General features: G+C 35.0%; 1 pseudogene; it reads left to right on the plus strand.

Annotated features, from left to right (window-relative positions):
- Positions 1 to 732: 732 nt before the first annotated feature.
- On the plus strand, positions 733 to 22,623 carry LOC119992965 (annotated as a pseudogene).
- The last annotated feature ends 265 nt before the right edge of the window (positions 22,624 to 22,888 follow it).

Raw genomic sequence — 22,888 nt, forward strand, 5'->3', positions numbered from 1 at the left:
TTTGAACACTATTTTAATAGATGGGATGACGAAATGTCATTAATCACGTTGTGCTTGATGCATAACGTGATTGTCAAGGGGAAGCACACTAAGAGATTAGTAATTAAGTATACAAGATTGGTGAATTATTAAAATATATCATTTTACAATTTTAAGGATAAATCACAGAATTAAGAAAATGTTTCTTATTGTCAAACCACCGGGCACATATCCTTTTTTTTTTCCCTATATTTCAAAATAATTTTACTTTTTACCTTATAATTCATATAGAGTTTCGGCTATATTTTTCCCTAGTAGTTAATTCTTTTATTTATTTGGCATTTCTCATGAATTTAAAATTAAAATCCGTCGTATATTTTTTAACTAACCAAAAGATGAATATTTATAAAACTCTCATGTTCGATAAATGTTTTTGGAGTCATCCCTATAGGTCGAAAGTCCTGTAATTACCAAGTGTAGGACGAAAGACTCATTGCTCAAAGTTTACTATGTAAGACGGAATCCAATGGACATGGATGACTTTCTCGTTAAATAAATAATTATATATATATGCATGTGTTAAAAAATTTCTTAATTTATTTTTAAAAGACAAATAAAACTACTCATATATTTTTTTTCACACGCTTTAATCACAATATTTTGGAATATAAAAAAGATTAATCATACGATATCTTAATAATGTTTCTAGGAAAAACTTAAAAGCCCTTTATTTTTCGCTACAAAATAAAAAACCTTGCGTATATTAAAAGAAAAACCTTCCTTTTTTGGTTTTTCATTATTTCCTTCCATCGTTTCCTAATTTCCTTCCTTCGCTTGGATTCCCGTTTCTTCTCTCTGAAAATGGTTCTCTTAAAAACTCATCCAAACAGCATCCATCACCCGCAGAGAGAGGGGGAGAGACTGATCGTTGCGTGTAAGGATCTAATTCTCTCCTTCGACTTCATCGCTCATGAATTTTCCTTTTACGCTTCTTTGTTGTTCTTTATTCTCTTGCGAGTTTTCTTTGTTACGCTCAAGCTAAGAGCACTTTCTGGCGATGTTGTCTTTATCTGGTTCCGTTTTGTTTTCTGATTCAATGCCCAATATACTTTTGTTATTCATTGTGTGATTTTCTTGGATTGCTGAAGCTTCATTGATTGGTGACATTCGTGTTCCTGTATGGTCAGGAAAGCCAGTTTGTAATTATTCGTTACGGTCTTGATGCTATGTCTAACTATATGTTTTTCAAAATAATCCGTTCGTGGTACTGTCATAGTTTCAGAGCCCTACTTTTCCATGTAGTCTTCATAGAGTTCATTATCTTTGTTGTTTCAATGATGTAGTTGAATCATTGTTTGATTTCTTGAAGCATCGTGCCTCAGATTCTTGAGGTGTTCTTGTATGAGAGTTTTGTTCATGTGTGTGAATTTATTGTGTATTATATGCTTATTCAATAATCGTTGTTCATGTCCCTGTTGAAATATGATGTTTCATTGTTAGACCTGAGCTCAGTCCCTTGATTGGCAATGTAGTCTTCATTGGTTTGATTGTGTTCCTTGTTTCAATGCACGATATACATGTGTTACTCATTGTTTGATTGTTCAATATCTTGAAGCGGCATTTCTTGATAATTGTGTTTGTCAGTTCATAATTCAATCATGAAGTCCTGAATAATTTGTCTTTTGATTTTTTTTTGAAGAATTTGTTTATGTCACTGTTGGTAGTCAATCTTTATATAGTACCACCGAGCTTTGAGTTTGCATAGTGATTTAGGCATCATTAAGTTCGACCAGTTCTTTGTTTCAAGCACACTATATGTATGCTTCTCATTGTTTGATTTCTTAAATTTTTTGAAGCATCATTTTGTGGTTATTATGTTTTTGCTTCTCATTGTATATCAGTTGATACTTGATAGTGATGATCAATTAGTGACGTCTAGGTGGCAATGAAGCAACTTAGTCCTCACTGCTCAGCTACGTTCTTAGGTCAGCTACATGAATCTGTAATGGAAATTTGGATTCCGATATGTGGATTCTCTTTCATCATTCAATTTAGTTTCAATTTATGACGTTCACTAATTCTATCTTGTTCATATCCTTCTTTTTCATTCCATTTATGCTGTGCGTCAGTTTGGGGATTGCGGTCTCACACATGAGCATTTTCGGGGACTACCCCGCCTATTCGCAACCCATGTCTTCTCTTTTTCTGATCTCCGACTTGAATTTTGTCCACCTTTTTCATTCGAGCACTCACCTCTCCTAACGTACATTCCCATGTCATCTTAGCTGATCCAGTATGGCATGTGCATTTTGGATGACCCATTGATTTTTACTTTCAGTTTGAAGTAAATTTTTTAGATCGGCTATTATCTACTACAAGTCTTTTCCTTATTTGCGACTAATTACCGACTGTGTTTCTAGGCAGCATAAGCGCTTGCTGATTTAGGGCATAGTTAAGAGGTTTCTTTGGTTGCTACAAATTCTTTTCAGTTATTGTTATTGAGAGTTATGAAGGGATATGAATCCTACTGAATTAGTAGAGAGCATATTTATAGACCAAATTAAATAATGGCGAAGAAGAATCTATTTAGTTCCAGCCACAATATTTTAGTCTTTCCATGCTCGCATGTTGCCATGTGGCACAAGTAGTTTCCTTGACAGACAGGTATTGATTTATACCACAATGGTAGTCTTTCTTACTGGACTATTACAATAATTTGCTTGGGATGGCCAAGAAAGAGGAAAAATGATGAAGTTATTAATGAGGCTATCCGTCTAAATATACTCTCTTGCTCATTGGTGTTTCAGCAAATTATTCCATTACCAAAGATCTATGTGTCTTGCCATCTGTAGACAGCAAATTTGCAAATTTTGGTTTGATATTCCTGATTGACATTCAGAATTTAAGCACTCTTGTTTCAAAAGATTTCTGCTGGGTTGTTAATATGTTATTCTTGAATCATTTTGAATCGAAATGGGAATGAAGGGAGCAAAGGTGCAAATGCATGCCTTTTATTTTATTAGAGATTTGTTGAAAGACTGCCTATGAGGCGTTATATGTTACAAATTTCAACGATCACTTATTTAGATCGTTAAAATTAAACTTCTGCTAAAACTTGCAAACACATGGTTATATTTTCGGTTAGTTGTGTTTTGCTTGTATTTTGTTTGGTATTTAACCGTCTGTTTGTTCCTTTTTTTTGTTTATCTTATCTTCTGCATTTTGTACTTTGTAACTTCTTTCATCTCATTAATTGTGAAATAGTTTTATTTGTGAGAAGTTCATGAAAAGGTTTTTCTTATTCTCATATTTTGTTATGTTATTGAAGTGTTTTCTCTGCATTGGTGAACTTGGTTTATTTGTGAGAAGTTGTTCATGAATTGCTTTTTCTTATCTTCTATTTTGCTATGTCAATGAAGAGTATTATGTGCATTCTTCATGGCATTATGGACACTTATGGGTCATATGCTTGAATACTTTCCTTTTGAGAAAAACCAGATGGAGTCCTTTTTTTGGTTATATGGAATTAGGAATTTGGGATATTTTAAAATAGCAGGTGAACACCTTATTCTCACAGTGTTAAAATTTTGATATGCAACTGTTTAATATTGACACTCGTTTCCTTGTGTGTATCAGGATTTTTGCAGCCACTTTGTCCTGCACTAGTGCAGTTGTCGTTGTTGCGTTGCTGATGGCCGCTTATTTGGTTCCCTCATCTTGAGTTGTCATTGTACATTTGTACTTTGAACTTCACTTGTAATTGCAAACATATTTTAGACTTAAATACAGTGTGCTGTACATACATTTGTAATCATTTATCCAAGTGGCACTATTTCAAATTCAGCTCTTCAACTATAGTTGCTGTCATATAATTAACTGGAATCTTTCTATAAGAGTTATATTTTCATTTCCCTAAATGCATTCTTTTGTTTCAAGGGAAATTCTAGAAAGATATTTGACTTCTTTATGTTGGGTGCATGATCACTTAATTCTGGAAAACTCTTCTAAAGCTGTAGATTATGGAGAGCTTGGCCCAGTTGGAAGCAGCATGTGAAACACTTTACAATTCCCAGAATTCTGCTGAACGAGCTCAGGTTGAGAGCGCACTTAAATGCTTTTCTGAGAACACTGACTACATTATGCAATGCCAGTTCATTCTGGACAATGCATCGAGTTCTTATGCTCTAATGCTGGCTAGTTCGAGCTTATTGAAGCAAGTGACAGAGCATAGCCTCCCTTTGCAGCTTCGGCTTGATATTCGTAATTTTCTTGTTATTTGCTTGTGGATAATTTATCTTCGAATGTTATATATGGAACTTTATAAGAACGTCTTTTGTACTTGGGCAAGTCTCATCTATTCTGGTGGTATTCTTATACCACACTCGTTAATTCTATTTCCATTAAGTTCTCTATTGGACTCTTTCAACTTGACCTATGACACTTTGTCTGAAGGAAACTACCTTATGAACTATCTGGACAAGAGAGGGCCTGACTTGGAGCACTTTGTCGTTGTATCTCTAATCCAACTATTTTGTCGAGTTACAAAGCTTGGGTGGGTCGATGATGACGGATTTAGGGAAGTTGTTAAAGGGGATATGAACTTTCTGAGTCAGGTAAAATGGTTTTTTGACGTTCTTCTTGACACTTTGATCTTTCTATACTTAGATATCTGTTTCTTTGTTAACAGTTTTAGAAACATTTAGCAAACTTGGGAGATGGTTATAATGACAGATAAATTCATGTTGCTGATGCCTATTTGGTATTTTTTTTCATGGTTAATGATTCTTAGTTTTGTGTTTGACGCTTTTTGATGTCTATGAATTGTAATTTCGGGCGAAAATGTGTTTGTTAGACAACGGTACGAAGACTCCCCCCCCCTCTTTAGATTCTGCTCCAGCTGTTGAAACATGCGTGGAATCAGTTCGAAATATTTGATGATCCTTGTTTCTTCATTTGCTGTTGTTTCATATGTGTTTTATGTGACATGATCCTACTTTCTGTTTTGTTTGGAATTTATTTAATAAGTTCTCTTATGTTTCTAAAAGCGATTGCTTTTTCTGCCCTTTTTTTCCTTCATTTCTTTTGATTCTTCAATGCAGAGATAAACTTCCTAAAAGTTATTATATGCTTTTATCAGGCACCGCGTCATTATGCCATTGGTTTGATGATACTGAATCAACTCGTCTCTGAGATGAATGAGGTTAGCCTGCTTAATCTATTGTGCTTTGATGGAAATAATCAAATTTTAGTCTTACTGAGATAATTTTGTATCGTGGTGGCTATCCTGTCTTCTACAGGGGCAGAAAAGAGGGTTTTTTTTTTTGGGGGGGGGGGGGGGGGTTGGCTAGTGCATAGACTGATAAGCAGAAGTACTTCTTACAATCCAACTCCTATATAATTGTCACTGTCGGCATAACATTTATAGTGATTACATTACATGACAGCCATTTTATGTAACTAATTCAGTTGACTGCAGATAATTGACTCTACAAGAAGTGCCGTTTTATTCATCTTCTGTGGATTATGTAAATATTTGTTTTTCTACTGTTTGATTCCTTAATTACGTGAACAGCTGTCGAGCTGCTGGATTGCTTTTAAGCGTGAACGCTTTTTTCATCGATGTTGACTTATAAGGTGCCATTTCTTCATGATTGGATTACTAATAAGATTTGATATCTCAAAATTATTCAGTGCAAGACAGGATTGCCTGCTATTATGCAGCGGAAAATAGCCAGTAACTTCAGGGACGAGTCACTTTTCCAGATTTTCAAAATCTCTCTAACTTCTCTGAATCAAGTTAAAAATGATGGTAATGCGTATTCTTTTGTGTTAGCTCGGCAGGTTATTGTTATTGATATATTGATGATTGTTTTCATTTGTGCTATTCATATTTTATCTTCACAATCTGGTGGATTGAAAACAGTTGGAAGCAAGCTGCAGGAGCTTTCTCTTTCTCTTTCCCTTAAATGTTTGTCATTTGATTTTATGGGGACATCTTATGATGAAAGTTCAGATGAGATTGGTAGCATCCAGGTATATTTAACACACTTGTGCTGTGTATATTTTACCCCTGGGCTTACTCATTTTGAAACGTGTCTCCTTTCTACACAGCTTTTGCAATTTGGTATTCTTTAATTTACAATCTTCTTACCTTGGAGTTGACAGGTCCCTATGCCCTGGAGACCAGTTATGGAGGATCCCTTGACTCTGCAGATCTTTTTTGGTTATTATGAGAACTATTTTTCCAAGGAGGTTTGTAAAAGTTATATTCCATATCTAAGACAGTGTTGGTGTTGGTGTATTTGATTTCAGTATGCTTTGGAGTGTTAAATGGACTGGTTCGGAACTCTGTGCAAGACCTACTTCTATTTTGATAGCCCTATGGGGTCTCTTATTGCTCTCTTGCCACCCAAATGCTTTGGAGCAAGATAATTGAATGTCTTATGTCTGTTTGGCTGAAGGCGAACCTGTGTGAAGAAGCAGAAAATTGACAGATCAAAAGAGTCTAGAGTTATTCTTTATTTATGAAGTTATAGAGTCTTTCCTAGGTTCAATAAATTTCTTCTACATTTTTAAAAAAATTGTTGGGTCAGTTTGATTAAGTTTTCTCTACGGGTAGGGTTATTCTCGCAATTTCCTAGTTTGATAGAATTTATGTATTAATTGAAATGCTTATTAATGTAAGTCTTTTGTTATGGTATTTTATTACGTCTTGTCCTGCTAAAAGTCATAGTCTGGTTAGTTTCTTTCTGGGTCTTCATTTTTTGAACAACGGAAAAAAGTTTCCTTTTAGGATTGAGGGGTCAAAGTATCTTTTCTTAAGACACTTTGTAAAGAGACGTTTTACTAATAATTCAGAATTTTAGTGGTTTTAAATTTAAGAGTCTATTTGTCTCGTTCCTTCTTCAATTTTACAGGTTCTAGTCTCGTGTTTCTGCTTTTGTTGCTGCAACTAGCTGAGCACTACTGCATGACTGTACGCTAGTGGTAAAAGATTGCTTAACCACAACCCAGGAGTCAGAGTTTCAAGTATTGGAAATAGCCTCAAATGGGGGATTAGGACCCTGCCACTGGAAGCCTGCACCCTAGTAGCAAAGTTGTTTCGCAGCCACTTAAGGGCTGCAAGTTCAAATCCTGGAAATAACCTCTCATATTTCTGAGAGCTTTTGCCCAATATTTGTTTAGCCTTAATAAGTAGTGTTGAGGCTAGAACTGGTGGCCTTTTAGGACGCGGCAACGATTAGGCCACCCAGCTTAGTGGCTAGTATATAAATGTAAAACTTTTCTGCTTAAATGTTACAGCTCTCTCTGTAATGTGTGGGGATGAGGTTTACAAATTTTATCCCGCGCATTGCACATGCGAATTTGCATATGTAAAAGAAAATATAAAGTTTCTACTCGGAATAATCATTCATCTCTCAGTTGATTACTTAATCATTTTGCTTTTTAGACGCTCGAACTAAAACTAGATTCTTGCTTCCCTTGTATTTCTCTTTATTTATAATCAAGATCTTGTTGACATATAATAGTATATGCTTGATGATTGATAAAATCTCTATCTCTATGATATAATACCAACATGGCTATCTTTGTAATGCTTCTAAGTTAGTGATCCAATATTTTGGTCTTGCAATAAGTCTGATCTTTTTATTAATTGCAGATAAAAGCTGGTGGTATCTTTTTACTTTGATTTATATTTATTACATAATCTATTACAATCCCGTGATTATCATTCTTTTCTTACTTTCCGTGCCCTGAGTTTAGTTTTTATCCTTCATCTTGTTCTATTGATATACTCGCTTTACTAGCATGCTCGTATTCCCATGTGCTAGTTTTTGTATCTATGCCATTTCGGGCCCACCTTCCCCCTGAATTTAGTGTGGTTTGTTTACCTATTCCAAATTTATCGATCCATTTTTTTTGGATTTGATATGGTATCTGCTAGTTAGCGAATTGAAAGTTGCTTCTTTACTTATTTATTGTATTTTTTCTCTGAGTACTTCCTTTAAATCATTTTGTGCCATTTGTCTTAGGTTGTTTTATGACATCTTTGCATGTTATGTAAGGTTTTAGCATTGCAACTCTTAAGAAGATTTTAGTCATGTACTCCTTTATTTGTTACATGTATAATTCAGGCTTTAGAGTGCTTGGTACGAATGGCTTCCATAAGACGATCATTGTTTACAGATGATTTGACTCGAAAGAAGTTTTTAGCCCAATTAATGGCTGGAACCAAAGAAATTCTACAGAGGGAGATAGGTTAGTAGGAATTCACATGCATTTTTTATTATCTTTTATGTCACCTTCAACAATTATATGTTTGTTGTATTTTTAATTGACTGATTTTGTTTCTCAATTAAGATGACTAATTTAATCTCTCTACTTGGTATTATAAATCAATCAAATATAGTACTTTAACATAAAAACCCTTTGGGTATACCATAAAGTTGGTTCGATGAAGTTGAATAGTGTTGTTTCATATTGTAAATTTTTCCTGCGCACACCCGAAGACACATCCTCATTTCACTTGCATTAATTTTTTGAGCATTTTGTCTCTAAACTGCCAAATAATCTTTCATGTGCAATGTAGTGGAGCTTATAGCAAACCTCCTAAACTGGCCCTTTGAATTTCGCAGTATCGTATGGCTGCACATAATCTAATAATGGACCTTTCCACTTCATCGAACGAACTCGAATCGTGTTGAATACATGTTTCCTAATGTTTTTCGTTCTTCTTAAATATATAAACACGTATTGAGAGTAGAGTATTTTTTCCTTGTCTATCAAGCACTTCATTCTTTTCTTCAGCTATGTCACCCATCGCAAAAATAGTTAATTCCAATGCTTCTGATCATTGCAAATAGTCAGATAATAACTGCTTGGCAGGTTCAACCACTGGTTGAAAAGGAACATGAGTGGGATTATAATTGTGTTCACATTTAAAATTGGGAATTATCATACAAATGTTCATAACAAATGTACAAGGCATGGAATTATCATTGTTTTCACGGTCATTGTGAAATTGTTTGAAATTTTAGGGTTTAGGGATTAGTTTTCATTCTATTAGTAAAATGTCAATATATTGATTTAGTTGCATTTTATTAGCATAAGTTTGTTCTTATACTAAATTTGTGCTCACTGCTTCCACGGTTTTGGTTGGGTAAGGTCTTGCTGATCATGATAACTATCACGTCTTTTGTCGTCTTCTGGGACGCTTCAAGTTGAACTATCAGGTACACCTTTCTCTCGCTCTCGTTCTCTTACATTGACTTTCACACATCCCATACTCAATACATGCATGCAGAAGCGTTTATACCTATATGGAGATATAGAAAAATTAAAATTTGATTATGTGCAATCTCTATGTGCATGGATGCTTAATTAATAATTATGCATATTTCTGTATAACTGATCAAATGTTACATATGCACATATGTGCTCATGGTGTGTTCCTTATCCTGCACTGCTATTTTTGATTATCTAAACTTGATGAATATAATATATACTGCATCCTGATGTCTGTATTTGTTATGTTCACTTAATTTCGCCTATAATAATCAGAAGATCCACTGTTACATGTCTTGAGTAATATCATCCAAATCTTACTTTTCCCTGAAGAGTGTCCTCTTTGTAAAAGCTCAAAAGTAGCTTCAATACCAGGCATTCCCACTACATAAAAAAAGAAGAAGCAAGAGTAGCTTCAATACCAGGCATTTAGTACTCATTTTCAGTATTGATACCAATGTGATCTGGCGAGAAATGGAAAAATTTTAAAGTAACTTTTGATACTTTGACTTTGTGTTGTGGGCCTTGTGGTGCCAGTCATTTTGGATCAGTGGGAAAGGAAAGAAGGAACTCTACGTTGAATGGAATGAGTGTAAATAAGTGTAAATAAATAGCAAGTGTGCTCTCAAATAAATATTCTTCCGTGAAGCAGCTGTGTCTATGAGGTCAATTTCTACATTTGACAAGATATATACTTTATATATCAGTAGTTGGTGTTTTAGGCAGAGTTTACAATTCCTAGCATAAGTGACCTCATCAATACTGGGTGCATTCAAATATATACCATATGAAATTAGTATGTAGAAAGATTCTTTGAAAGTTTCTGGGTAGTTTTGGTCTTGTAAGTTTCATTATTGGTGACAGAAGGATTTTAGTCCATGACTATTTAAAAAAAGGCATAAACTATTAAAATTTAACAAATAAAACTCAGTAGTAGCTTGAAAATAGACTAAGTTTTCAAATAGGAGTAAATCAAGTTTACTCCGTGACTCAGTAGCAGCTTGAAAAGACAATGTTTCTGTCGTCTGTAACTCTGTATACAAGCTTGTTGTGAACCTCTCTAATTCTTTGAGCCACTAGGCTCTGTTTGTAGTCATGGGTTAGGGGTACAAGTATGTCCTTCTTGATGTTTGAGGCCCTAGGCAGTAGCATTGTCTCTCTAGGACTTCAATCCAATCCTAGATTAAAGAGACAAATATGGGAAGATAAATTGATTAACTTGTAAAATAGAACTGTAGAATTTAGAAAAGCATTTAGAAAAGGAAGGACATATTGCCTAAGCTTCAATCTTCCAAGGAATACAATAACAATAGCCTATAAAGTGGTTCAAAGTTAGCGAGGAAGATTTTACTGTTGCTGTTATTGTCGATATACTTCTCAGCAAAAAATATAATGTATGCCTGTCATTCATTTACTTTTTCTAAGATGTTATTGCTGTTGTCATTATTGAATGATTTTCCTGATTATCTGGAACTTTATTGACATGGATCTTTCATACATCCCATGTGTCCAGTGTTAGGTGTCTGCTAACGAGAAAACTGTGTTGCAGTTATCAGAACTTATAAGCGATGAAAGCTTTAGTGATTGGATGCATTTAGTGGCAGAGTTCACATTGAAGTCTTTGCAGTTATGGCAGGTTAGTTTCTGTGTTTTGAGTCCGGTTACTTTTCTGTTATAAAATTATTTTGTACTATATTTCCAATATGAAAGAATAATTTCTTGACTGAAATTGATTTAGTCAATTGCCTTTTCTTCCAGTGGGCCAGCTCTAGTGTCTACTAGCTCCTTGGGCTGTGGTCCAGATTGGTGTCATCTGTACGGTATTTGAAGACTGACTCACCAAACAATTTGCACGAATATGTGCCCAAAATTATAGAAGTTTTCATTTCTTCAAGATTTGATTCTTTTCTGGTTAGTTTGTGACTCTGTCTGAGCAAATGCATTTAGATTTACCTCAATGTCACTGGCTGATTGAAATTGCTTTCTGTTTTATCATATATCCTCCGCAGTCCAAGGTTTCAGATGAACTTTCTGAGGATCCAGTTGACAATGTTGAACTTCTTCAGGATCAGCTTGATTTCTTTCCTCACCTCTGCAGATTTCAGGTTATTACTCCTGTGTGTTTCCACTGGGATAAGTTTTTAGTCCCATATTTTTGAGGTTTTATGTTATCAAGTAATTGGGAGAAGTAGAGCTATGGTATCTGGAAAGTTTTTATTTGGATTGGTATCTCTTTTCAATTTTGCTGATCAGTGTGGTTTTCTGAGCTGCAGTATGAAAGCTGTGGTGCATATATAATCAATATAATGGAGGCGTTAATGCATACATATATGGTATGTATTTTTCAGTCTTTTATGGGTTTGCTCATATACTAGTTAGCTTTCACTGATTGTTCTTTAATTAATGATAGAAATTCAATTTGAGCAGGGGGCAGCAAGCCTTAAGACCCTTACGTATGGTAATGAACTATCTATTATTGAAGGAAAACTTGCTTGGATAGTGCACATAGTTGCTGCTATTCTCAGGACTAATCAAACTGGGACTAGGTAAAGATTTTGCTAATGCTAGTTGCAGTAGTACTTAAACAATAGACATTGCTTCTAATCTGACATTGTTTTCATTTTTCTTCCAGTGGGGAGTCGCAAGAAATTTTTGATGCGGAACTTTCAGCTCGTGTTTTGCAGTTGATAAATGTCATGGACACAGGGTTACATAGTCAGGTACATTCTCAAGTGGTGAGGGCATTTCATTTTCCATTTTTTATTACGAGGGAACATACCTGACCATGTTATGTTGTAAACATTTTACAATTTATAGAATGTTTTCTTTTTAAAGTTTATTATGCTGTACCTTTTGTAGTGAAAGCCTATGTGCTTGGTTTTAATTAAAGATATTGGTAATGTTTAAAATTAAGTGACCATGACAATTTGGTTTAGGTTGATGCAAACTAATTACAACTGTAGACATGTGATGCATAATTCTGAGTTTTTTCCCAGCTGAGAATCATTCCTTCCAGTGCTCCATTGTAAAATTCTGATTTGGGAGAAACAGGGGCTATGGATTTGAAAGAGACCTTTTCAAATGTGATAAGTTTTCCTTCTTAGCCTTTGCGGGGTACATCATACCAGAAGTCGTCTCTCCCCGGAGGAGATTCTATTTCAATATCCTTCGTACCAAATTTTTTTTGTTCGCATATCTGTGAGTTCACAAGGATGATTATGCTTTATCTATTGTCTGTTGACACTTGAGTTTGCTTTGCAATGATATTGGTATCTATTGCTTGATATTTGCATTTATGGAAAGATGGTTTGAACAATCTTTCGCGGTTTAGATGCTTCAACTCCATTTTCTGAGAACAAATGAAATTGCTTTAGGCCTCTATAGGAAGACCGAAGTTATTAACTGGTGAGGCTATGTGCTATATGTGAGATTCATGATATGGTCTTTCTCATGGCTACTCTTTCTGTATTTTTATTTCTATGATATAGTGTAGCATATTAGTAGAAGCAGTTACAGTGTTTAAAATGTACATTGCCCCTTGCATTTTTTGATATTTTGGTTGTCCTCACTGAATTTTGGGTCATGATTGTGTGATTCCTCAAGAATGTTTCAGTGGTAACATTTTTCTTGCTTGTCAAACCAACTCTGTTTTTTCAAAACTCTAGGTTTACAATTCTCAAGATCAGGCTGATATTGATCACATGCTGAATGCAAGCGGCAGTATTTGTTGAAATTTGATTAATTTCTAACTCTGTAACTGTTCGTAGTCCTTGTGTTAATATTAGCCATTTTAGCTATTATGCTTGAACCGTGCCCAAACGTAACTATTTTCTGCCTTTTCTTAGCTCAGATATCCACAATTGTTGTTGAAATTCCTTCTGCATTATGATGAAGAACCTCTAAACCCTATATTCGTATTAACATTGTGAAATGCTCGAACCAACAAGTTAACTTATTGTGTTGAGTGGCAAAGTAACTAATCTTAACATGGTATTGGAGCTGGAGGTCTTGGGTTCAAACCTTAGATTCCGCAATTTAAACCCCATTTGTTGTTGCCCCAAGTGTGGGCCTTTGTGTGTGTTTGTTGTTGCCCCCAAGTGTGGGCCTTGTGTGAGAGTAGCCCTAGTGGGCCTCTTTTGTTGTGCACGTATTGGGTCGTCGGGTTGTCCAGCCCACACGTGAGGGGGAGTGTTAGAATATGACATAAACGACGTGGAATGTCCAAACAACAAGATAACTTATTGGGTTGAGTGGCAAAGTAACTAATCTTAACACTTTATATTCCTAGCGCATATAGTCTTTATTTTGCTTTAGTACTTCTTTTCTATATAAGTCGTATACTATATTGTTCAGGCCACAGACGCTTTTAGTGACTTTGTCGCTTATTATGAGTATAACTCTTATTGTTTCTGTTGGAATTTCCAGAGGTATGGTGAGTTAAGCAAGCAAAGACTTGATCGTGCAATTCTGATATTCTTTCAACTTCTTAAGAAATCTTACATCGGAGATCAAGCCATCCATTCTTCCAAAGTAATTAGCTTTAAATTTAGCTCACTGTTTTTTCTTCAGAGTTTTCAATAGCCATTTGTCTCTTGATACTTCTTTCATTTGGTGCAGCAGTTTTATGATCTACTTTCTAAGAGTCTTGGTATCCATGATCATCTTATGCTTTTGAATTCTATTGTTGGAAAAATTGCTATAAACCTGAAGTCTTATGCGGAGGTAACAATTTAAAAATTCTATCTAATTTCTTGGGCTTGAATATGGTATTAAAAATCGTTCGTATGCAGAGTGAAGAGGTTATGAATGAAACCTTGAGTCTCTTTTTGGAATTGGCTTCTGGGTTAGTTACACATCTCTTGCAGGATTCTTATTAGTGGTGAATTGTTGTATATTGCCTAGATTCTTGTTCGACCTCCATTAAAAAAAATTATCTTATTTTGCAGATATATGACAGGAAAGCTCCTCCTGAAGTTGGAAAGAATTGAATTTATAATCACTCATCACAAAGTACAGATGACTTTGAGCAATCTGTGTTATCTTTCAGATTTGATGTTCTTGGTTCGTTCATTTTCAGATGAATAAATGATCTTGAATTCTTTTTTGCATCTTCAGGGAGAGAATTTCCCTTTCTTAGAAGATTACAGACACTCCCGTAATAGAACAACTTTCTATTACGCCATTGGTTTGTTGATATTCATGGAAGACAGCATCTTGAAATTTAAGTCTTCAATGGATGGTCTTTTGCAGGTATGTGTGTTGGTAATGTTGCATAATTGTGAGTAAAAATACCTATGGGTTTGCCAATTCACATGGAAGATAGTTAGTATATTGAAAATTATTTCTTTAATGGATCCATCATGAATGTGATGGAAAATCCTCTTGAAAAACTTCAGTTCTAGTGTTAGCGCTCAAATATTCTTTGAATGGACGTTCTCATGATATGATGTTAATCTGCTGATTTGAATTTGGTTGACTTCTCTCTCTTTCTTTCTCTTCTTTTTAAGAAAATTACTTTTGCTGAACTTTTGGTTACATATCCTAGGTATCTGTTCGTTTGGAATCGACTCCTGATGCTATTTTCCGCTCAGATACTGTAAAATATGAATTGATTGGTTTGATGCGCGATCTTAGAGGAATAGCAATGGCCACAAATAGGTATCTGAGCATTTATGTTTTTCGGACGAAAGTGTGTGCTTGTGGCAATTATCTATTAATTTCTTACCTTCTTGCTTTCCAGCCGTAGAACATATGGATTCTTTTTTGATTGGCTATATCCAGCACACATGCCAATTCTTTTGAGAGGCATTGCATATTGGACCGATACTCCAGAGGTAAGGTCCAACTCACTATGTTGATACTTTTGCCGTTTTGCGTGGTTTGGCTATATTGATGATTATTATTTATTTTGATTTGCACTCCTGCTCAAAAGTGGCAAGTTTATTGTTTTTAAATGTGTTTTAGCATTCATGACAAGTATTGATATGTACTTGTCCTGTTCTTGGTGTTCTAAAAGGTGCCTGTGTAATAGCAATACTATTATTAAACATTGTCTCCATAGTCTTTTGAGGCAAAACTTGAGCTTATTCTCTGGCTTACTTTTTTATTCCTGTAGTCATTAAATACCAAATTGGTAAAGGCACTTGTCTTTTTGTGTATGGGAGTAATGGTGAGAAGTGGATCCATTTTTTTCGTTGCTTTCCCTTGTCTCTCTTTTTTTTTTTGTCCTCCCAATACACCCTTTCTAGTTTTATCACTGCTAGAATTTTTGAATCTTGAAATGTTCAAGTGAGAAATCTATATTATAAGTGGAAGAGAGATCTCAAATTTATTGCTTAGCATTCTAGATTTCTTCGGCCTTACTTGGATTGAATTTTGACAGATGGTCTGGAATTTAGATAATAATGAATTAATGATGTATTCCAGAAAAAAAATATATTTTTATGGTCATTTAAACTTATCCAATGCATCTTCTTTTCTTTTGGCTGATACATTGGGAGCCCAGGTAAGGTTCCTTCTAAGTCAAGGCCATTGCCTCTATGACAAGTCAATGCCTTAGTAAGATATCCTTTAAATTCAACGACATGGCATTGTAACGTCAAATTCACAGTTTCTATTATGTGGTGTTATTGTGATTACTTGATACACTCATCAGGCATTCCTTCTTGGTTTTAATTATTGTATTAAACTCTTCTGCCGCTGACGTTATATCAGGCCAAATTATTTAACATGCTCCTAAATTGCTGCTTTCATGACTAAAACTTGAGCCCGTGTTGACCAAGTACTCATGGTTAAATGCCTTCTTGGTGGCTTTTGACATAAGAGTGTTGGCTTTGCATTCCAAATACAAATGTAATTGAATCATTATGATGTGATATATGATGCATTATTCCTCTGGTAATGGTAATGGTTTCTGATCGGAGGGTTGAATATTTTTATATTTAAACCATTGACTCTAACACGATTTAGTATATTTCTTCCTCACATTTTACTCTGAATTTAGCTTTGGTTTCAAAATTTCAAAGACAGCCTCTAATCTGATACAAGAATGCTGCAGGTTACAACTCCATTGTTGAAATTTATAGCTGAACTCGTCCTGAACAAATCACAAAGATTGACTTTCCATGCATCATCTGCTAATGGTATATTACTTTTTCGAGAAGTCAGCAAAATAATTGTAGCTTATGGATCAAGGATTTTGTCTCTTTCGAACCAAGCAGATATGTATACCTTCAAATACAAGGGTATATGGATTTGCTTGACTATTCTTACTAGAGGTATGCATTTAAAACATCTCCAACCTTCTACAAGTAATTTGTTCTCTCTATGGTGTTTACAAAGTAAATTGTTTTTTTGTCTGAGAAATGCTGCTTGGGTGTCTTTTATGGCTTGTCAGCAACTCAGCATCTTTCTGAGATGAGTTTGAAAGCTTCTCATGTTTGTTCTTATTTCTTAGTGGATACACAAATTTGGTGACACAGAACAAAAGTGGAACTCTGAAGGAGAATTTTTTTTTGCTACATGAAGACTTTTCTATAACAGGATTACTCATGCCTTTAGCAAACCGTAATCCTACTAGATCTATGCAAGTAATTATAATGTCAGTAAATATAAACACCCCTTATTTGCCAAGAGTTTCTATTCACTACCAAGAATAATAACAAACAACAATATACATAGTAATTAAAGAAATTTACTAAATTGTGTCCTACACTGAAACGTTATAGTTTGTTGCAGAAGCTTTTATCCTCCCTCTTTCTTCCTCTTCTTATTTGTTGCTCATCTATAACAGGTTGGTTTCAGTAGAAAAAACTTTTAGTGCCGGGTTCTTTCTGCTATTTGAGGCTTTGCTTATGTCTAATTCTTACTGCCATTTGAGGTTTCGCATGTGTCCTTTACATTCTGGGTATCAGCTGCAGCTTATTGTTTGGTTTTGTATGACAGCAATGGCTGGAAATTACGTCAACTTTGGTGTGTTTGAACTTTATGGTGACAGAGCACTTGTTGATGCACTTGATATTGCCCTAAAGATGACATTATCCATTCCTTTGTCTGATATATTGGCATTTCAAAAGGTATCATTATTGCCCATTAAATTTTATGCTAGATTTTTATTTAAGATTTTTGCTCTCCCAGCCACCACCCTTCTTTTTGGTTGGATTGTGAGGAGGAGATTGTCGTGGAACCTTGCTTACCCAATCAATTCATGGGAGACGGTGTAAGCGGTTCTGTATAGCAAACCTCCTTGCTTCATCTTTAACTGTTCCTAATGTGGAATTGTTACTTTAGGATTGTTAAGATTATTTACTTTGTCGTTCAACCCAATAAGTTAACTTGTTGGGTTGAGCCATCTCACATCATTATACATATTCTAACACTCACTCTCACTTGTGGGCTGGGCAATCCAACGGCTCAACACGTGCACAACAAATGAGGCCCAACGCTAGGGCTACTCTCACACAAAGCCCTCACTTGGAGCAACAACAAACACATTCAAAGGCCCACAGTTGGGGCAACAACAAATGGAGGTTTAAATTGCGGAGGCCAATGTTAGGACCTAAGACTTCACACTTTGATACCATGTTAAGATTAGTTACTTCGTCATTCAACTCAATAAATTAACTTGTTGGGTTGAGGTATTCCACATCATTTATAGTTTTATACACTAAGAAGCCTAGTATGCCTAGAACCCCGAGGCACCCACCCTGCGTGCGTTTGGGGTGCGGGTGTGCCATGGGTGCTCTGGGATACTTACAGCTGATTGAAAGAGCAAGTAGTGGAGCAGCTAACATGGAGAATGCGTGAGTTTGAGTATGAAACAGAGAGGAGAGAAAGGAGCGGCTCACATGGAGAATGCGAGAATTGGATTTCGAAACAGAGAGAAAAGAAAGGGATTTCTAAGCTGATGTGACGGTGTTCTTGTGGGGCTTTCTGCAATTGTTAATGGAAGCCAATGACCACTCTGAAGTTGAAATCGCCATTGCTGATCAGGCTTCAAGTCTAAACTTGGTCCTTTTTTTTTTATTATTACACGTGTTATCACTACAAGATTTTTGTTTTTATGAGAATCATGTGAGCCATTGAAGGAATGACATGTGGACAATTTTGTCAACGTAAAATAAACTAGTCAGGGAGAAAACCACGTGAACTCTTTTTGTGGTGACACATGGTTTCCACTTTTAAATTCTAACAAATAGAAGTAAAATTAAAAAAAAAATCCTTTTAAGACGTATTATAGGTTGAGATGCCAAATGCAAAGTAATTATTTTAAGAGTTTCGACTTTGATTGCAAATTTTAAAATTTGAACCAAAATTAAAGACGTGAAATATAATACTCATTCTTCTAAATTCGGCAAAAATAATATGCAAAATCTTCACAAAAACCTTGTATATTAGTGTACATTGGGATGATGATGTTATTGGTTGATATTGTCAATTTGTTCAATATATGTATATAAATATTGTTATTTTTTTTATAATAATTATTTTCCGTATCCAACTGCACCCATATCCTAGTTTTTAGGAGAAATGACGAATTTCCCGTCTCTTGTATCGCACCCGTATTGGTGCTTCGTAGCTTATACATATTCTAACAGGATTCAAGTATCTCTAAGATGCTGAGATGCATTCAGTGTTACCTATATAGGTGGTTGATTCCACCTCAAGTCTTCTAAATTGTTCATTATATGATTGTCTATTACCATAATTACCTAAGGATAGGGTAGGGCAAATGATACAATTGTCATACTTTGCTATATGAGCATTTTTCTTTCTATGTAGGTGTTCATTGGGTTTCTGATTCTTTTTTCTTCTTTCCTTTCATTCTATTGATGTGTCTGTTTTGTTCCTAAACTGTACTAGACGTTGTAGACATTCTTGTTCTTTACTATAGTGCATCAGAAATATATGTGAAATCTAAATGCAATTTTTCTTGAGGATTAATGGATAATGAAGCATTATTTTTTAGTCTGATGATTGGGTAGTGATTTATTTATAAAATAAATACAGTAAAGAAACACGAGGGTTATTTTTTTTTCTATTTTTGTTGACTAATTAATTATTTTCAGCTCATGGTGGCATACTTTGCATTTTTGGAGGTCCTGTTGAGCAATCATTTGGGATTCATCTCTAATCTAGATACAAGCACATTCACCTACTTTGTTGGATCACTTGGTGGAGGCCTTAAAAGCTTGAATGCAAATGTCTCTACACAGGTCTTTATAATGTTTGCAGTTTATTTGACATATATTCTCTCGTAATAAATCGTTATTTCTTAATTTGAAGATCAAAAAGAGCTTTTTTTGACATTAATACTCTGCTAGTGTTAAGTTACAAAATCCATGTTGCATAATGTTAGTTGTCATACTGTACCTGTTATGTGATGTCATTCCTTCATAATCATATTGTAATGTTATTGCAGTGTGCTTCAGCCGTTGATAGCCTGGCTTCGTTTTATTTCATCCACATCACAGTGGGAGAGTCACCCGCTTCAACCACTGCCCTTAATCTTGCTCGACATATTTCAGATTGTCCTGGTTTACTTCCGGAAGTAAGTACATTTTTTGCTAGCAACTGGATACTCTTTAAAGGTGATGCCCTTTTTTTGTGATATTGGTCTTCCAGAAGGGCAAAACATCATATAAGCCACGACCACAACACTTGTTATTGTTGATTTTTTGTGCTTGATTTAGGATGTGTTTGGATTGAGTGATTTGGGGGAAGAGAACAGAAGGGAAATGAGTTTCTTCCTAATTCCCTTGTTTGGATAGTTTATAAAAAAATAAAGGGAAGGATTTGAAGAGAATTGGGTGAAGATTTTATTAAATTTTCGCCAAAATACTTCATTCCCAAAATGGAGTCATTGGAAGGGAAGGGAGGGGAGAGTGAGGTTATCTATAAGTTAAAAACCTAATTTTACCCTTGTACATAATATTTTAACATAAAAGTAAGGATAAGTTAGTAAATTAAACTATCTTTTTTCCTTTTATGATGGCTATCCAAAGAAGAGAATTAACAAATCCTTTCCAACATGAGAGGGGAAAAATTATTCTACATTCCACTCTCTTCCCTTCCCTTCCCTTTCCCACAAATCCCAATCCCTCAATCCAAACACACTCTTAGGCTGAAAAGCTGAATTCTTTTTGACTGTCTGTATAATTAAAATAGGCAAATGGTGTCAAATTATGAGTTAAGTACATTGCCAGTTGATTATCTTATGCATTTCAAAATCCTAAAGTACTAAAGATCATTTTTTGAATGTAAAAGAGAGAAAACTTATGGGCTCTTCTCTGTTCTCTCTCTATAGAGGAGTTTCTCTCTCTAACCCCTAACAAACACCTATCTCTTTGATTGGCCTTTGGGGAGGGGGAGAAGAGATCAAGCCACTCCTCCTCCTCTTCTTACTTAAATCCCTACTTATTGCATTCAAATTTCTATTTTTCTGAAGCAGTTTTTAGCTTTTTGTAGTCTTTGTTATAGTTGTGGTGTTCATATTCTATGTAGATTTTGAAAACCCTCTTTGAGATGATTTTATTTGAAGACTGTGGCAATCAGTGGAGTCTTAGCAGAGCAATGCTGAGCTTGATACTTATAAGTGAAGAGGTGATAATTCAAATTATCTGATATATTGAATTTATCTTATGCATTCCAACTGTACTTGATTATTTTTAAATACTATGGGATAAGTCTACAGTTAGTGTTAATCATGTGGTGCTGCAATACATACGATATATGTCTTTGTGATTGTATTTGGATAGTTGGTGCACTTATTTCAAGTTTTCAAGTAGTCAATGCTTGCTTGTTGTGCAAAACTTGGTTAAAAATTATAAGGGATCAATTTCAACAAGTCACCGAGGCAGTAAATTATTGTTGACCTGCTAGAGTTCTAAATGTGTATGACTTGCAGTTGCGAAGATTAGGGATTTCGATGTTGCATATGTTTGGCAAGGAGTTTGCATTTGGCTCAAAATATTGTTTCACAATTCAGTTGTTGCCTTCATGTTTTGATGATAGCTTTTGATTATACTTCAGTTCACATTTTGGATTATATAAGATGCCACAGTTTTGCCGATTTACTTCTGTTTTGTATTAACATCCAAGATTTTAATTGGATGTAGCTTTTTCTTTTTCTCTTAGGTTCTAGAAATTTCAGTTCCTATCTTAAGAGGGAAAAATTTAAACTGATAAACATTTGCTGGCGTTGATACACTGTTTCTGTTCTTGTAATTTTAAGCGACAGGTTTATATTTTCTTGCAGATGTTTGCAAATGTGAAGGCCTCGGTTTTAGCTTCACAAGTAAGTCAAGTTCTTGCTACTAAATTTCTGTCCCCAGATTGTTGTTTGTATTTAAAAAGGGCTTGAACGTACTGTGAGCATGTTTATGTGTTTAATTGGTTCATTTCGTTAAAGCACGTTTCAGATTTATTATATAAGATAGCACCAAGCGCAAAACTGATAAATACTCTCTCTCTATAACTGGATTTCCAAGCTTCCATACTGGGGTGGAAATCCTTTTGTATAAAATCTCCAAGTCTATTCTAGGAAGCTTGGCAAATATGAAATGCAAATTATTGTCAGTAGTACATTGAGTGGATTCAAATTACCTGTCTAAAACAATTATCTTAGTCTGTTGCCATCCTAGCACATAGGGTTGGGGCTTTGTTGTTACCGATCATTCACTTGTGGTTTACAAAGTAAAAGGGAACTTGTCAAGTGTTTCTGCATTGACTACCCTGGTGTGTTACTGAACTTTATATAATAGCTCCAGGAGTGTTACTAACCTTCAATTTATCAACTATTGTTTTTTTTTATAGATGTACTTGGTGATGGGTATATCTAATCAAATGTTATTGGAGTCTTCTGATGATTTGAAACTCAAAGTTGAATAGTTGATGGTTTCTGTTGCTTGGATTTAAAAAGTTCATTTTCCTCTTTTTTTTCAGCGTGCAGGTCAGCAACAGCGGCTCTCTTTGGGCTTTGAGAAACTGATGGCAGACATAAGCCGGAGTGTAGATTCAAAGAATAGGGAAAGATTTTCGCATAATCTGACCAGATTCAGGAATGAATTCCGTTCCAAATAATTTGAAATGTACTGGTGTACATAATGGCTGGAGACTCCCCTGTAAAAAAAAAAAAAAAAACAAATTTTTTTTTAAAAAAAAGATAGAAAAGAGAAAATTCTTCCAGCTGAAACAATGTATAGAAAACCCTATCTTTTGGTGTTGTAAAGTATAATTAAGCTTCTCTCGTTCTGTTATCTAAGTGAGTTCGTGTTGTATCTGTTGACTTTTCCATCTCTTTAGGATACATGAATTAAAACGGACCAAACTGACTTCTGGGTAAGTTGAAGATTTTCGAAGGATATCTCAATGTTTCTAGTATCATCGTGCTCTAGTCTCAACAAATGTATACATTCATATAACACAAGCAAAATATGATAAGCTGAAGAGATGGTTCTTAATGACTTACATGGGGACAACTTACATGTCAATGAACGTCGGGAAGCGAAATGATCAGACTAGTCAGAGGAGAGTCGGAAGTGGCAGTCCGAAGATATAATGGGCCCTCAGATAGGCCCAAGCCATCCATACAAGGCTTCAACGATTCAACCCAGCCCATCTTGCT

The sequence above is a fragment of the Tripterygium wilfordii genome, chromosome 3 (assembly GCF_013401445.1).
Source record: "Tripterygium wilfordii isolate XIE 37 chromosome 3, ASM1340144v1, whole genome shotgun sequence".
NCBI classification, from domain to species: Eukaryota; Viridiplantae; Streptophyta; class Magnoliopsida; order Celastrales; family Celastraceae; genus Tripterygium; species Tripterygium wilfordii.